The sequence below is a fragment of the Falco naumanni genome, chromosome 2 (assembly GCF_017639655.2).
Source record: "Falco naumanni isolate bFalNau1 chromosome 2, bFalNau1.pat, whole genome shotgun sequence".
NCBI classification, from domain to species: Eukaryota; Metazoa; Chordata; class Aves; order Falconiformes; family Falconidae; genus Falco; species Falco naumanni.
The window spans coordinates 2,879,046-2,893,326 of NC_054055.1; the positions used below are offsets into that span (position 1 = coordinate 2,879,046).

General features: G+C 46.6%; 1 long non-coding RNA gene across 3 annotated transcripts; it reads right to left on the reverse strand.

The window, feature by feature from the left end:
- Positions 1–4,700: 4,700 nt before the first annotated feature.
- On the reverse strand, positions 4,701–12,851 carry LOC121083699. Of its 3 annotated transcripts, XR_005826455.1 has the most exons (4): positions 12,665–12,851; positions 8,465–9,149; positions 8,318–8,365; positions 4,701–6,978 (listed from the first exon to the last, which is right to left on the reverse strand). It is a non-coding gene; the product is annotated as an uncharacterized LOC121083699 (long non-coding RNA). The 3 variants fall into 3 exon arrangements; XR_005826453.1 differs by having other exon boundaries at positions 4,701–8,365; XR_005826454.1 differs by having other exon boundaries at positions 8,318–9,149.
- Positions 12,852–14,281: the final 1,430 nt, after the last annotated feature.

The following is a 14,281-nucleotide window of genomic DNA, read 5'->3' on the forward strand; positions in this document are numbered from 1 at the left end:
TGTATTCATACCAGGGCTTGCCCTGACCAAGGTTGTTCTGTGGTTCTTCAGTGAAGACAAAATATGATCTTAAGCAACTTAAGCAGTCTGTATTCATCATGCATCTTACAAACCTGAAAAAGTATTCAAAGTAAAATCATATAAGCAGCGGTCACAACAGTAGAGGAATCAGATATTTTTTTTTACTTTGTTAGATGGTAATCCCTGTAATTTCACTGGCAGTTTGAGTATCATTTCTAACTCTTCAGAAGTGTATTGCCATAGCACGTGTAACTCAGTGAAGCTGAACTGATTTCATTAAAACAAACATTTTGTTCAAGAAGTAGTTGCACATTAACTTTCCGGGGTTCTTTCTCCCCCACCATCCTCAAAAATCAGTATTATTTCAACAGTGTAGGCCTATATTTACACACTAAGAATCTCTCTGGGATTCAATACAGACGTCTGTTTTGTTTTGTTTTTTTTTTTTTTTTCTGGAAGATGTGATGTTTTATAAAAGAAAAACTTCACAATGTTTCTCAGGAGCTTGTGTGTTGGTGAAATACAAAAGGGAGAGCTGGCAAATTCTTGGAGTGTTGCAAGTTCTTATATCTGTCTATTAAGTTCTAAAATTGCAGGGAAACCCCCCTCCAACAAACCAACAATACCCCCCAAAAAGCTGTCATATTCCCTATCAGTATCCAAAAGAGAAAAATACTTGCCTTAGAAAAAGTAGTGTCAAAGCTAAGAGGTGTGTATGGAGTGGTGGTGTGTATGTGTGTTTATATATATAAATTATAAATATATGTATACACATACACATTGTTCTAATATATATTGTATGTATTATAACATATACATTAGAATAATTATGGTGTGTTAGACCAAAGATGCATCTAGCCAAGTGTCCTCTCTTCAACAGCACATACCTAGCAAAACATGAGAAAAGAGGAAGCATATCGTGACACTTCCCCAGAATGCCACTAGAACATTTGTACACAGGTTAGAACATCTTTTCTTGCTTTTATGAGAAAGTTAAATATAGTTTCTTTCTATCTTAATTTTTGAAACAACCAGATTACTGAGGATTTGGGCATAACTTTTATCACATTAAAAGGTTTTCTTTTATTATTGTTATCAGTTAAAGAAATGCTCACCACATGTATCTAGAGGGATGTGAAATGCATACCCCATAAATGAAGATATCAGTCCAAAAGGTATAATGTCCAATGGGTCTGTTCTTGATCTGGAGGCTTTGAGCTGGTAATCTGCAGAGGAAGGGCAAGCTTTAATTTTGTGTATATATCCTGATCATCACTGAGGGATGCTTAGCTAAACTCTGATGATGATGCAGGTATTACAGTAGTTTCTTTGCAGCATTTTACAGAACCATTTGCCAGAGACAGAAAAATGCACACTGGCCAGTGAATGATACCTGCTGTTAATGTAGGACGCTCTGCTATTGCAAGTCCAGATGTTTTTGAGCTGCATCATAGAATCCTGTAACAAGCCACCTTCTATTTCTCCACAGTCCTTCCCTTTGCAAGAGACTCTAACACTCCTTGTTTCTCTCTCTATTCTTGTGACCTAATTCCTCTTGTTATAATACCTCTGTGAATCTTAACTGTGTGCGTCTTTTTCTTAGAACAGCAGCTCTCCCAAGGTTGCCTGTTTGCATGTGTCCTGGTTTCAGCTGGGATGGAGTTTTCTTCTCAGTAGCTGGTGCAGTGCTGTGTTTTGGATTTAGTATGAGCATAAAGTTGACAACACACTGACGGTTTTAGCTGCTGCTAAGTAATGTTTATACTAAGTCAAGGACTTTTCAGTTTCTCAGGCCCTGCCAGCGAGAGGGCTGGAGGGGCACAAGAAGCTGGGAGCGGACACAGCCAGGACAGCTGACCCCAAAGGGGTATTCCATGCCATTGAGCACCATGCTCACTTTATAACCTGGGGGGAGCTGGCTGGGGCATTGCAATTGCTGCTTAGGGACTGGCTGGGCATTGGCCAGCAGGTGGGTGAGCAGTAGCAATTGTATTGTGCATTATTTGGTTTTTTTTATTTTTTTCCTTTTTGGGTTTTATTCCTCTCTCCTTCTCTCTTCTTCTCATTACAATTGTTGTTATTATTACTATTTTATTTCATTTGTGAAATTGTTCTTATCTCAGCCCACAAGTCTTACCTTTTTCCCAATTATCCTCCCCATCCCACTGTTGCGGGGGGAGGGGGGAAAGAGCGAGTGGCTGCATGGTACTTGGTTGTCAGGTGGAGTTAAATGATGGCAGCATGTTGCAGAGCAAGATTAATTTTTAATTTTTGCATATTCAGGTATTGACCTACTAGGAGGCAGGGCACTTAGATCTCCTGCTTTCCTTCCTATTAAGGCTGACTTGTGCAGTGACTTGAATATTATGTGCCACTGTTACAGTTGTGAGGCTTTTGATCTAATGTGAGCGTGGCTGAGAAAATGGGTGGGTAGTAAGAGGGCAGAATAGTGCATGGCTGTCACTGTTCATTTGGGATACATTTCTGTGTGACGCATCTCTCTCCAGGCTTGGACACCAAGAGATACATCTTGCTTATGCTTTTTCTTCCTGAAATATGCTATATAAGCTGGATGCTTCCTGATTTCATCTGGCCCTGGCATCCTCTGCTTCTTTCTTCCATGTCTGAATGATGTTTGAAAGTAGACTGAAGCACTCTTCTTTCCTATTCTAAATGGGCATGTTTGCTGCACCAGTTACCTCTAATGCTGGAAGAGGACTCACGGAATGCTTTCAGTGCTTTTTTTTTTTCCTCAGCCTTTAATGCTTATGATAGACCTTGGGCTCCCCGGTCCTCTGAATTGGAGGACCACAACTGTGGGAACCCTGACTTTACATTTATGGACACTGAACCTGTAGACTAGTTGTATCAGCTGAACATCCATGGGGCCTGATGAGATTCATCCCAGAGTACAGAAGGAGTAGTGGATGTTACAGCAGGACCCCTCTCAATCATGTACCAAAGGCTTTGGGAGTCTGGGGAGCTCCCTGCTGACTAGAAGCCAGCCAATGTCATTCCAGTTTACAAGGATGTGAGGAAAGACCCAGGCAACTACAGACCCGTGAGTCTAACCTCAGTACCTGGAAAAATTATGGAGAAATCATACTGGGTGCTATTGAAAGGTGTTTAAAGGACAATGCAGTTATCAGGCACAGTCATAATGGGTTCACAAAGCAAAAGTCCTGTCTAATTAATTTGATATCCTTCTATGATAAGGTCGCCCACCTAGTGGATGAAGGAAAGGCGGCGGATGTAGTTTTTCTGGATTTTAGTAAGGCTTTTGATACTGCCCTTCACAGTATCCTTCTGGCCAAGTTGTCCAGCTGTGAGATGAGCAAGTACATGGTGTGCTGGGTTGAGAACCGGCTGAATGGCAGCACTCAAAGGGCTGTAGGGAAAAGGGTTATATCTGGCTGGTGATCAGTCACCAGTGGTGTTCCTCAGGGCTTAATGCTAGGGCCAGGTCTGTTCAGTATTTTTACCTATGATCTGTATGCAGGAGTGGAATGCACCATTAGTGTGTCTGCTGATTCTGAACTGGGAGGTGCTGTTGACTCTCTTGAGAGACATAAGGAATTGCAGAGGGATCTAGGTAGACTGGAGCATTGGGCAATCATCAATGGCATGAAATTTAACAAAACCAAAAGCTGTAGTCTGCCCCTGGGGTGGAGTAATGCCAGGCAGAAGTACAAACTGGGAGAGGAGTGGCTCGAGAGCAGCCCTGCAGATAGGCACCTGGGGGTGCTGGCTGGCAGCAGGCTCAGTATGAGGCAGCAGTGTGCCCTGCCAGCAGAGAGGGCAACCTCCGTCCTGGGGGGCATCAAACACAGCATAATCGGTCGGCCAAGAGGGGGGGTTGTCCCACTGTATTTAGCGATGGTGCGGCCTCACCTTGAGTACAATGTGCAGTCCTGGGCCCCACAATTTAAGAAGGACATTAAGGTACTTGAATGCATACAGAGGAGGGCAACAAAGCTGATGAAGGGGCTGGAGGGAATGTCCTATGAGGAACAGCTAAGGACTCTGGGTTTGTCTAGTTTGGAGAAAAAGAGGCTCAGGGGCAACTTCATTGCTCTTTACAGCTTCCTGAGGAGGGAATGTGGAGAGGGAGGTGCCGATTCTTCCCCCTGGTATCCAGGGACTGGGCATGTGGGAATGGTTCAAAGCTGTGTCAGGGGAGGTTTAGACTGGACATTAGGAAGCATTTCTTCATAGGAATGGTGGTCAACACTGGAACAGGCTTACCAAAGAGGTGGCTGATGCCCCACTCCTGTCAGTGTTTAGGAGGCATTCGTACAATGCCCTTAACGCCTTAATGCTTTAACTTTTGGTCAGCCCTGAAGTGGTCAGGCAGTTGGACTAGATGATTGTTGTAGGCCCCTTCCAAGTGGAAATATTCTGTTCTAATACAGAATAAGAACAGTTATTTTCTGGTTTAATTACTGTCAACGGTGAAAGACTCTTCTTAGCACTTTCCCAGGTCTGTTCCATCCAGTGTCCAGATCTGCACACAGACAACATATCCAACATCACTCACCTAAGAAACACTGGGAAGTGCAGTGGCTTTAGCATCCTCTGCCACAGCCATGTGACTGAACGAACAATATGCAGCTTCTAGAACCCTGTAATTCTGAGAAACATTATCCCTCACATTACACATAACTACAGGTCTTCTGTGGTATGCTTACTATAGATTCTTTATTTCTCAAACAAAGAAGCAAAATACAAGGTGTAAGTGTCACAGAAAATTAACACAACTCACACCACTTGCTTCGTGCTTGAGTGATTTTGTGCATCACAGGTTTTATGTTCTCACTCACGTTGTATCTTGTAGCCTTGGAGGCTGAAGTCCAGAGCCCGCTGTGCTGCAAACTCACTATTTGTTGTAAAAACGCCATCTACAAATGTCATCTTCCCTTCTCGTATAAACGATGAAAGAGTCACATAAATTCTTTCAAATGCTGCACTTGAAATCCTCAGAACATGCTACCTGGGCTTACAGTAACAGAATAAAGTAGGTAAGAAAATTCTGCATTTGTGATGGGAAGAAGAAAGAGAAGAATGAAACCAAGGCAGACAGAAAAGGTTACTTCTTGTTCCTTTCCTGTGGGAGGAAGCAGAGAGCTCTAACAAAGAATGAACTGAAAGTAGCAGGAGGAAAGAGTTTAAGGAATGAGCTAAAAGAGGCTAAAGGAACCTGAAACTGAGGATAAGGGATTAAGTGAAACTTTGAACCTTCCCATTTTAAACTAGGAAGATGGCAAAATGAGAGTGAGAGGAAAGGAAGTGAAGTGGCAGAATTCAGACCGTTTATGGGAGTTTGCTAACACCAGTGCAGCAGGTGAAAGAGACTCCAGGAGTATGTAAAGGCTGAGGACTTTCAGGATTGAGCTTGTAATGGAAGAGAAGAGGAAAATGAACCAAGGGTAGAGGACAACAGAGCATGAACAGAATTAGCCAGTGGAGAAAAGCAAGTGATGAATGTGAGCAGAAGAGAAAATACCAGAAATCGAAAGAAGAGAGAAAAGCTGGCAGGGTGGACCCGGTGACAGCAACACTGAAAAGCTGAACACAGCACTGCTCTGAAGAGGAAGAGAGGAAAGGAAGCAGGGTGGGTGAAGAGGCAGCAATGGAAAAGCATTCCCCGCCCCCCCCCTCAGCCTGACCCAATTCAAACAACATGATCCATCGGGAGTTTTGACCTTGAGAAATGTCAAATAAAGGCATCAAAGTCTCTGAAGGACTCAGGACATAGAGAGGCCATGAAGATGCCAGGGACAGATGCATTTTTTACAGAGGGCATTTCAGAAACAGCAGCAGGAGGCAAGGTGATGTTAAAATTAGCTACATGACCTGGTGAGTAAGCAGAAAAGATGGAAGGAAACATTGATCGAACTAAGGGGGAGGGAAGGAATTAGCAGCTCTTATAATAGGGATGCAGGATTTAGATTTATACTTTCAAAATGAAAGCAAAAACAAGGCACAGAAAGGATCTAGCAAAGGTAATGTGAACCATTAACAGATAAGGGTAACAAGATGGAGAATTAGCATCAGGAAGACAGGAGGAATAAAAAAATATGAATCGCACCTAAACGAGAACCCTCCCTCAAAGCATCTGAAAAATGCTGGGCAGATAATTTTTACACCAGGACCCCAAAGTGCTGGACTGTACCAGGCTACCCTGGAGGAAAAGAGCATGATTGCAAGGCAAAGCATAAACATGAAGACAAGAACATCTTCCATGGGGTTGCCACACTCCCTGCTAGGTTATGAACAGCAGTAGCCCGAGTTCTACATTAGTCCTTCGGACAGGTTAGAAAGACAAGCCCGGAGTGCCGTTCTCCACAGTACAATGTCACCTCAAGCAGAGCTGAGAGATGGGACAAAGGTGAGAAAAGCCTGTTGTGCTTCAATTCCATTTCTAAATGGTGTTTGCTTTACTGTAGTGGTCTGAGACTGGCAGAGGGAGTCCTGTCCTCTTGGGAAGAGCTCCATTCTGCACCTTACTTAGAATTGGTCTTGACATCCAACAAGGACCCCTTTCCCATGGGGTGAGAACATGCTCCATTCCTGCAGTCATTCTCACTGCAATAGACTGGACTGGGACTGCACTGCTCACCAACTCCTGCAACTGCAAGCAGCACAGCTGCTCTGCACTGATGGGAGATAATTAAAACCTTCCTTGGTATTGCTTTCTCCCCTCAGAACGGAAAGTGCCTCCCTCTCCATTATGAAACCCATTCCCAGCCCAGAACAAAGGGTAGAAGCTTCTGGCAAGCACAGATCTCACCACAAGAAAGCAGGGGCCAGCACAATTTATATTGTTTCCCTCCTTGCCATCTTTGTGTGGGGCCTCAAAGTGATGACATCGTGGCTCAGATGCTATAAACAAGGCCAAGTTCATTGACCAGAGACTCCCTGAAGACTGGCTAGATGTCTGTGTTAGGTTATGATTTCCTGCAAGCAGAGAAAACAGCAGGGTGAAGCTGAGAGAATGGGAAGTTGCAGAACTGGGTGTCGGGACACTGGAGACATACATTCCCTTTGCTAGTCCTGTTCATCTGAGCTTCCTAGGAAGAAATTGGTGATGTGATTCTGATTTTAACATCATGTGGATGGGGAATTCTAATTGGGGAAAGCAGCACTATGTCTGCTGGCAAACACGACAATTTCATTGAAACATCAGGAAATTGGTAAGAAATAATGTCACCTGCCAGCAGAACGCAGAAGGCATCACATACCTGGGACCCTGACAAAATTTACTCATGGTCTAAATACAGCTTGGACATTATTTTCTGAAAGTCCTGTTGTGGTTCCATACTGGTTAATTTTACAACCATTTTAAAACTGAAGAGACCCTGTGCCTTCAACCTCTGAATATAGCGGAGACCTCAAACCAGAACTCAACTTGTAACCAGAATGGGTTTGAAATGCTGATCCCAGAACACAGATGTTATGCCAGTAATCATTATACTAATGAAATATACATATGTAATACTAATCCTTTTTTGCAGTTGGACTAGATGATTGTTGTAGGTCCCTTCCAACTGAGCTATTCTACTCTATTCTAATTATATTGTCCCTTTTATATACTCTTCCAAATACCTTTTGGCGTAGCTATTCTATCAGAGAATGAACTCATATTGTATTGGTCATGTAATGCAATCAATTACGCCTTCAATTCCTGCTTTCCAGGACACAGCTGCCAATCTGTAACCATGAACTGCTCTGTGGGACTCTCCTAGAAACAACCCTGCTGGCTTACAATCGTCCATTATAAAATACAGCAACATATAAATACATATAAAATACAACAATAAAATACAGTTTAAGTCAAAAGTGGATGAATTACTGCTCAGTATTTAATCATGTACTTCTTCAAGTAATACTGACAAATGCCTTACAGAAATCCCTTCTCGATCTCTGATGTACTAGAATTCCTTTCTTCTTTTTTTCCTTATGCTTTCCCCCTTGGAGGTATGAAATTTGGTCTTATCCCCATTTTACAGACAGGCAATTGAGACAGATTTGAGGAGGAAACCATATAAGAGCCAGATTTTTGAAGGCTTTCAAGTCACCAAAGAAATCATGAAACAGCCAATTTTTGCATTTGGAGAGAAGAAAAAGACAGGGTCTTTATCTCTAAAATACAAAGGGAGCTCTGAGAGACTTGAGTCTTTTGGTTTAAGCAGCTGGGGGAGCAGCACCTCCATACAACAGGCCCCTAAACACAGGCAGAAATGTTACTTTTGAAACTTCCCTCAGTGGAAGTTAAAGGTTCCTATCTTGCTCGTACCTCTTGAAAAAAATCCACACTGGACAATGACTCAGATTGGAGTGTGACCTGTTCAAAGAGAAAAGGCAAACTGAGACAGTGTGACAAAGCCTTTGAAGTACTTTGAAGTACTAACACACGTGTGCAATACAGCATAAAGGGACATACCAGTTTATCAGAAGTATCATGGGTGCTTTACCCCAGTCCATGTTTATTCACAAAATGCAGAGAATCACTGAATGTAAATGCAACAGATACACTTGGTAACGTGTTAATTAAAATGGGGAAAGTGGCAGGTAGTACAGGAGCTCTGTGGTGAGTAAGGAGACGAAGAGTGCCTCCCGCCACACAGATGAAAGGCAGAGTGGGGGTTGGTATCACTTGATGTGAAGTGTATGAGCATCCTCCTGCAAGGAGAAGACTTCAATACTTTTTTTTAAAAGCTCTGGTAGTTTTTCAGAAAGAGTTGGTCGTAGCAGTGCCTAAGGTCAAGCTCTTGTCCTTTAACATGGAATGGGCAACATCATTTAATGAAGTTCTGAATTATTAACAAGGAGATTTTAAAAGACCCCAACATTACATGGGAATAAAACAGGGAAGCAAACCTCCCAGGATATCAACATATCTCCACTGATGGTATTCCAGACGTATAATTATCTTACTTAGAAATGTATATTGGTTGTATAGTTAATGACAAACATCACTTCCTCTTACAATGTGTGGTCAACCCTTCCACTATTTTGCCGAGGGCTGATACTGTATGAAGTGTCCAACAATTTCACAAGACATGTCATTTTCATCCCACAAATATCAGTGCACTGGCAATTCCCCAAGATCCTTTGGTCCAAGATCTCTGCAAAACAAAAACAAAAGAAAAACAAAACCCCACCTCAACATTCTTTGTCCTTACATCTCCCCAGCTGGTTCTTTTCACCCTCCCTGTTGATTCACAAATCAAAGTCCATTGTAGTACTGGTGCAAATATTATTATCCAGGCTAGTATTTAAGCCATATCCTTACCTCAGTTCCCTCTTCTCTACCGTACAGTCTCTACAAGGCAATAAAACAAACTACTTCTTTTATCTTTTAGAAGTCCTCACAACTGTTTCCTGCACTTTGTAACTTCTGTGACAAGACACAGGATGCTTGTTTCTTCTCTCCACTTCCAACATCACTGCCATTAGTATCCAAGGATATCTTCTAAACTTCATTTCCATCACTTTTTTGGAAGAAGACATTCCACTGAACACCAAAGAATAAGAAAATCACAATATCTTCTTTCACCGTGATGGATTTTTTTTGGAGATGTATACGTTCCTAACAATGACTAGGAAGTTGGTTCGTGTGATTGCATTCTAAGTGTTTAAAGTCAGGTTGGACAGTGCTTTAAGCAACCGGGTCTAGTGGAAGGTGTCCCTGCCCATGGATTGGGGGTTGGAACTAGACGGTCCCTTCCAACCCAAACCATTCTGTGATTCTGTGGTTGTACTTGCTTTGTTAATCACAGCCTGTTTGATGACACAGATGTATTTTTATCAAGTAATTAGGTTGTAGACTCAAGACTTTTTTGTGCTTCTTGGACTGATAACTTACATTGTTTATCTCTACATTTTGCTGCACTGGCCTTAGCCTGACAAGGCCGTGCCCTGTCACTGAGACCTCACTGTGGTATTACATTACAATAAAATGATTGAGATCTGAGACTCATACTATATGTTCTCCTGGATCCAATTCTTACCACGTTGTCCTAGACTGGCAGATGAATCTGGCCTCTGTTCTTGCAGCGATTGGGAGCAACAGGACAATATCAGTAATATTTTGGTAGCGATGTTTTTAACACAGTCCTACTGCTTAGCACACCACAGATCTGTAACCTTCTTCTCATTTCTAGAACCAGGTGCAAGCTGATACAGAGCCTGTGCTGCAACTGATAACCTTGAGCATACACCCAAGTGGCTAAGAAAGCAGAACAGGTAAGGGAAAATGCTTGTAGTAGATCAGAAGCACAGATTTTGTGTTACTGAGTCAGCCAATGGAAAGACCCAGACTTCTTTGGCCCACCTTGAATTGAAGCCAGAGTCTTGATACTGTGGATACAGAGCATCCTTCTGTGGGAACGATACCTCCCATTTTATGTCTTCTCTCATTTAGTGGTACTGGCATCTCACCTTCCATGCTGGGTAGCCTGGCTGTTCTCTCTCTGAAGCACTCCCTGTTATTCATTTGGGGTTCTCTGACGTCAACTCTGAGGTCAGGCAGGCAGGGCCACGCCTGTCCCTTGCCCGATCCCAAAGACAAAAGACTATAGATAGCTGCTGCAGCAAATGCTTTTCATTATGTACTCCCCTCTACTCAGACCGCCTGCCCAGTTGGGGGTGGGAGCAGCATGGGGCCCCTAGATGCCTGTGCTGCTCTGCTATGTGTTTTCTGTTATTTGGGGTGAGTTGTGCATTCCTCACAAGCTTTGAATGTCGTGCAGAGCCCCAGGGGAATCCTCAGAGGAGTGGGAGGAGAGACCAGGCAGGGGAAGGTTGCCCATGCACACCAGGGAAGAGGCATCTCCTCCCCCATGTCAGCCTGTGAAGATGTCCAAACCAGAGGGAAGTGCCAGGTCTATGACAGCATACCCGCTGCACACCGCATCCATCCCCTCTCAGAAATGGATTTAAAAGCTTTCTACTTCCCACTAGCAGAACTTTCTTAGCTAGCCTTAGTCTGGCAAAACAGACCAAGAAGTGATAAATCTGTCTACTTGCGCACTTGGGAGTCAGTGCCTGAAAGGCAAATGAAAAATTTTAGATTAAGACTAATTGTGACTCAAGAAGAAATGGATACAAATTGGCCATTAATATATGCAACAAGAAATCCTGGCCATTAATACATGCAACAAGAAATCTGGAGGAGATTTCTAGCTATTGCAGCAATCAGGCTCCAAAACATCATTCCAAGGACATAGAAGCAAAAATCCCATCTGCTTCTAAACCAGAGCCTGATAAAATTGTGATTACAGGATTTTGTATCTGTGACAGCTAGGGATCGGACACACAGGCCCAAGAATGGCTGCATACCATGTTCTCATCCTTTACCAAGGAAACCTGATACAGAGACTCCCTTCCTGGAGCACACATGCGGTGTCTTGTACTAAGGACAGGAAACTAACCTCCCCCCACCCCACCCCCAACTGTTCTGGTCTCTGTTCTAGTGTTAAACCCAAGATGTCCAGCTCATGTTTCAGTGTCTGCTCACAGAGTCTGCACAGAAGATTGTTATGTATATAGAAATGTAGGACTGGAAAGGACTTCCTGGGATGGCTGGATGCAGTGAGTTAGTTCAGTGGCCACTCCTCAACTTGCTGCCATGTGTTTCGTTCCATCATAATCCTCAGGATGCTAGTGTAACTGGAAATCCTGCAGGATCTGAAGTGCCAGCAAGATGGGCTAGCATGCCCTGTAAGTCTTAACCTGTAACTAAATCAAAACATCATTTCCAGATCCCAGAAATGTGACAAGATGGACAAACGATGAACTAGGAAAAGGGAAACCTGGAGGTTTCCCCTAGCTAGGAAAAGGGCACCTGGAGGAAAAGGAAGCCTTGATCTCTGCAGAAACTGTGCACACATCGAGAACACAAATAGAACTATAGGAGCTACCATAGTGTAATGTGTCCTGCACTATAACTGCAGCAGGTGGGACTGCCTACTTCAGGCATGCCAGGAGTCACCTAAAAGGCAACATGAATCAAGTACACCTCAGAGGAAAAAAATCATGTGACTGTTGATAAAATGCTAGCACTGGGCTGAGGATTGAATTTTATGGGTCCCAGTTAGAAATATGCATACTGACCATTCTCCATAAAAGTGGCATTCTGAGACTAACTTATTGAATGCACAATATACTAACTTGTGTCTTACAAGATGCATAGAGACACCGAATAGGGCAGTAACCGTAGTATTCGTGACTCATCTTACATAGCTCAGGCTGCTATGGCTCCTCTACAACTGCTAATACAAAGCCTAAAGAGAAATAGCATGAAACCACTTCCAAGCACAGACACCCTCACGGCCCTGCCTGTCTGGCCGCGGCGCTTACAGCTTGTCCACCCTCGAGAAGCCGTGTCCCCAACAGCCACCCAGCGCCAGCCCCGCTCCAACTGGCCGCACAGGGAGCGGAGCATGTGCACAACGCCTGGGGGTGCCGCTGCAGCGGGCTCTGCCCTCCGCCCCGGGAGCCCCGCACCTTGTCCCCAGGAGGCCCGCACTCTGCCCCGGGGAGCCCCGCACCTTGTTCCCAGGAGCTCGCATCCTGACCCTGGCGCCCCGCACCCTGTCCCGGGGAGCTCCGCCCTTCTCCCCCCCGCCCCTCCGCTTACCGCGCAGAGGCTGCCCGTCGCCGTGGCGACGTGCCCTGGGACCCCTCGCGCTCGCGTGTCCGCCGGGAGGGGGACGGCCAGGCCGGGCCGGGCCGCCGGGGCCCGGGATCCCACGCGGGGGCGGCCAGTCCAGGCCAGTCGCCCCGCGGAGCGGAACCGGCATTCGGAGGCGGGGCGGGGATGGGCGGCGGGCGGGGCGGGGCGGGGATGGGCGGCGGGCGGGGCGCGGCGGGCCCGCCAGGGGGCGCGCGCCACCGGCAGCTCCCCGCCCCCGACGCCCCGCGGGCGGGCGCCGCGTCACCGGCTGCGCCCGAGCGTCAGAGCCCGGCGCCGCGCGTACGATGGGCCGCGGGCGGCCCGTGCCCCGCTGCCGTGAGTGATCCCCGGGCGGGCTCCTCCGTAGGCGGGGTCCCGGCCCGGGTGGCGGGGCCTGGCCCGGCTGCGGGGGGCGCGGGGGGGAGGTTGGGGCGTGAACGGGGCTCGGCGGCGCCGGCGGGAACTGCCCTTCCCTGCGCTCGGAGCCCCCCTGGCGCCGCCTGGCCCCACCGTCCCGCCCCGGCGGGCCCGGGCGCTTCTCGGCCCGCGGTGTCGCCACGGCCTTGCGCCAGCGCCGTGTCCTCCTTGTCCGCCGGCAGGTGCAGGGCACCAGCGGCAGCAGCGCCCGCAGCAAGTGCTCGGCGGCGGCGCGGGGCTACATCCAGGACCGGTTCCTGCCCCTCCTGGTGGGGCGGCGGCGGCGGCGGCGGCGGGCCCCGCTTGTCCACCGGTGAGGAGCGGGCGCGGCGCGGGGTGCCCGGCTGGCGGCTGCCGGGCCCCGGTGCGGGCGGGCCGCAGCCTCCCCTGCCCGCTGCGGAGGGGCTCCAGCGGCTCCCCAGGCTCCTGGCGCTTCGGTTTCTGGTGCCGTGACTCGGATAAGGAACAGTGGGCTTTGGTCCTCCGGGGAGGCGCCCCGCGACATTTCGTGGCCCCGCGACCAACAGCTTACTCCAACCTTACCGACGAACCTAAATTCTAGAATAATGAGCAAAGGAGAAACCGGTAAAATCCCATAAAAATTCTGTGCACGGGAGTCCGGACGAAGACGCAGGACGCGTAAGTATATTGCGAATTTGTTCGCAAGGTTTGCCGTTCGGGCGGGATTGGGTTTCCTGGAATATAACGAGTGAGAGGTTCGATATACTGAACCAAGCGAGTGCGGACTCTTAAGTACTGCGTTTCCCATCTCCCGCGAGGGACTGGGCCAGGAAAAAGGGGAGCGAGTGAGTGTATGTTTGTGGATATTCCAGAAGATGGGGGCGAAGGGCAGCAAGCCTTCGACTCCCATGGGAAGGGTACCCACTGTACCTAAGAATACCCCTCTGGCATATATCTTGGACAATTGGAGATATTTCCCTGGAACCCTAGGGAAAGATAAGCAGAAAATGATAGAATATTGTACTAAGATATGGGGAGGGAAGAAGATTTCTAAAAATGTCTTTTGGCCAGTCTATGGGTCAGAAGAAGATTGGGTAAGACAGCAATTAAACCTCTGGGTTAATAATAATAAAAAAAAACAAACCCTTAACCCGGAGGAGAGTCAATATGCGGAGGTGTGGCTAAAAAACCGGGAGCTAGACT